Consider the following 3,811-nt stretch of genomic DNA (forward strand, 5'->3'; position numbering starts at 1 on the left):
TGCATGGAAAGGGGCCACACATTGCAAGCATATTTAATTCAAGAAAACACAGTAGAACATACATTTAGTAAGGGGTGCCAATGCTCACTGGCCAGGACTATGCAGTGCTGTTGTTAACACAGTTTTTCTTTGGCTTAGGAGATAAGGCAGCTTTTAGGAGGGAAATGTATCACTGAGTTTTGAAATAGACTAGCTAGTTAGCTAACTTTTCCCCCACATTTATTTATTTATTTATTTATTTGAATGAGAGAGCGAGCGAGAGTGGGAGCAAGCGCGTGCACACACAAGCAGGGGGAGCAGCAGGCTCCCCGCTGAGCAGAGGGCCTGACATGGGGCTCGATCCCAAGGTTCTGGGATCATGACCTGAGCCAAAGGCAGACGCTTAACTGACTGAGACACCCAGGCATCCCTAGCTAGCTAATTTTTTTTAAAGTGTTTTAGAGACAAATAGCATTCTGATGAAATCAGTACACATGGGGTAGTGTAGGTGGAGTATTTAGTATGACAAAAAGTAGATGCCATCTTATGATTTTATCTTCATATTATTTTTTATATATGTAAATTATATGTGTGTGTGTGTATGTGTGTCTATGACTTTATTCTTTCAAAGGCCCAAATGCAGGAGTAAAACCTTAGAACAGAGATTCTGAATCTGGAATGTGCCTCAGAGTGACCTTGAAGCTTGTTAAAAATACAAATTCTCAAGCTTGGTTCAGCAGTACATGTCCTGAAATTTGAGTGACACAGAGAAGACTGGCAAGGGTGACACACACAGTGTTTCCCATTGAAAAAAAAATTCCTGGGTTCTGAGAGATTTTTATTTGGGAAGGTTTGAGGTGGAACCCAGGAATTTGGATTTAATAAGCACTCCTTAAGTGCCTCAGTGGTCCAGAACTTTCATTTTGGGGAACACTGCAAATCTAATTCAGAAGATGAGGAAGGAAGACACACTTGAGTGTGAGGTGGTACGGCTCCATCCATCCACAGGAGTGGTACCTTCTTTGGGTCCTTGTCTTGCACGACTTGAGGCTTTTGAGCAGGACAGGTATTCTGCCTAGTTCTAACGTTATTTCTGTACTTGCCTCCACCCCCAAAGGACGGTGAGCTCCCTGCAGTGTGGGAATTGGGTGGTACTGACCTTCACATCTTCAGCTGGACTCTCCCCAGGCCTCCTCATTCCTGAGAAGGTGCTCAATAATATTGTCAGATGAACGAAGACAAGAAAGGTAAAAATGCAGTTTGAAGATTGTGACTGAAATAGTTTGGAGTGTAGTCTTGGCCCCTTTGCGGGCCAGCAGTCTGTGACCTTGGGGTCACTCTCTCAGTGTCTCAGGCCCCCCTTTGCAACACAGGAGATCAGTTTCTCTCTCCTTCGTGGGACTACTGTGGGGTACCCTTGAAGGACTGTCTGTGAAAATGCTTTGAAGTTCTAGAGCCACGTTTTTCACTTCTTTTGAACATGACTTGTTTCGCTCTAACTTTATTTCCCCAATGAATGAGTGCTGGGTTGTATGACTGAGGCAGAGAACACAAAGTTTACTTCTGGTCCTTGTGGGAAAGCAAATTCTATGATTTGGAATTTAAAAGAACCATATGACTCTACCAATTTCAAGAGTAAAAAATAAATTCAATACTAAGAATTTATAATACGAAGGAAGAAATACTCCACAAATAATAGTGGAAAGGAAGGGAGATACACTGGGAAGCAAATTAACTCTTCACCTTGCAGTTTGGGACTTCCAGAAATCCGTTGTTTAGTGAAATGATGTCTGAACTCTAGTGGCTCCACTAAGATCACCTGAAAAGGGAAAAACTGTCTGATAGGATGAGCTGAAAAATACACGTACATCCTTTTAAAAATGTCCAAATAGTGGTTATAACCACCCCACCAGGTGTAAAGAACCAAGAAACTGAAGAAAATTAGATCACTTATAAGAGGCAGTTTGCTCCAACTGGTGAATACTGGGTCTGGGACTAGAGTCAGTCCATAGCCCAGTGAGGAAAATAAAGGCAGTGTACTAAATTTTCCGTGAAGCTATGTTTATTCAATTGAGTCTACTATCTTTTACTCTAAGATTAGGTCTCCCCTTGTTTTGGCTTATTAAAATGTCCTTGCTTTTGTGAAATGTCAATATTTTTTTAAACTGGCAAATGGAAAGTTGACAATATTATGACTTCCCATTCAAATTTATTTACTCGATCTCGAGTTTGAATTCTGAATTCATTCAAGGCAAGTGGCTTGAGGCAAATTTCTAATCCATTCAGGTCTTGATTTCTTCACATGTAAAGTCACGAAGATTAACAATGACATAGGCAATAATATTTGCAAAGACCTTAGCACAATTTGTAGTACATAGTAGATGATTAAGACTTGGTGGCAGTTACATGAAAAATGGAAACAATAATTATGTTCTCATCTAGGTAGGTAAATTAGGTGATAGGCCTTGTGTTTGCACTACTATATTAGATATATTTTTCCATTTTTCTCTGGCAGTCCCATTTGGGACCTATCCATGCCTTTGCCCTAAAAGTAATCTGTCTAAGCAGGAAGCACCAAGAGAGAATTTTCATTTCTTTTTTTTTTTTTAAATATTTTATTTATTTATTTGACAGAGATATCACAAGTAAGCAGAGAGGCAGGCAGAGAGAGAGGGGAAAGCAGGCTCCCTGCTGAGCAGAGAGCCCGATGTGCGCCTCGATCCCAGGACCCTGAGACCATGACCTGAGCTGAAGGCAGAGGCTTAACCCACTGAGCCACCCAGGTGCCCCGAGAATTTTCATTTCATATACACAGCCAACCAGTCTGTGTTGGTGGTGGGAGCATTCTAGAACCAGTGGCAGAGCGGGGTTGTGCCTACTGGCTGAAGTTCTTATTAGATCTAGAACCCAGACCCTTGGTTCTAGGACTAGTACTTCCTATTGTATAATATGTATTTTCATATTTACAATGGCTAATAAATTGTAGTTACTCAGTGTTTTTTGATTACTTGAATGAATAAATGTAAAAATGAACCTTGGGAATACAATAGCTCCATAAAGCATTAGCTTTTCCCAGTCGTCTGCTGCTGTTTGTTTCAGGTACCTATCTTAAATAGATTATATTTTGACAGGTGACCTTTAACTTACTCAATTGCTTGGAGACAGAAAACAGGAAAAGGGTGGGAGTTTCTCATGACTAAAACACATTTATGTTGATGGATATGTCAGGTGTTCTGGCAGGAATCTTCCTGGTCAAGATTTAAGCTAAATTTGAGCTTGATGTCTAATAACATCCAGACTTGTTTCCCAGGCCCCTCAGGGGTCAGACATGTTATCTGGGTAGGTCACACTGTGGGGCCTTTAACCGATGCTAACACAATATGGGCAGTGTAGTGACTGAACTGAATTATTTTAGAACTGTCTGTAGGCCACTCTGGGAGTAAAAAGAGCAAACACTTCTGCTGTCTTATATTGGTCTGGGACTCTCCTGTCACTCTTACGGAAAGCTGGTGGCTTAAGAAAGTTTTTAAGATACCTACTGTGGTTGGTTTCTGTATCAGAAGCTGGGAAGGGCAATAATACAAGGACCCGTTTTATTTTTCTTAAAAAACATTTATTTATATACTTGTGCATGAGAGAGAGAGAGAGAGAGCACGCATGCATGAGCGGAGGTGGGGAGGGGCAGAAAGAGAAGCAGACCCCCCCCCCGTCCCCCGCCATGAGCAGCAAGCCTGAGGTGGGGCTGTGTGACTCCATCCCAGGACCCTGGGATCATGACCTGAGCCAAAGGCAGATGAGTAACCATCGGAGCCATCCAGGTGCTCTACAAGGA

The sequence above is a fragment of the Lutra lutra genome, chromosome 3 (assembly GCF_902655055.1).
Source record: "Lutra lutra chromosome 3, mLutLut1.2, whole genome shotgun sequence".
Lineage (NCBI taxonomy): Eukaryota > Metazoa > Chordata > Mammalia > Carnivora > Mustelidae > Lutra > Lutra lutra.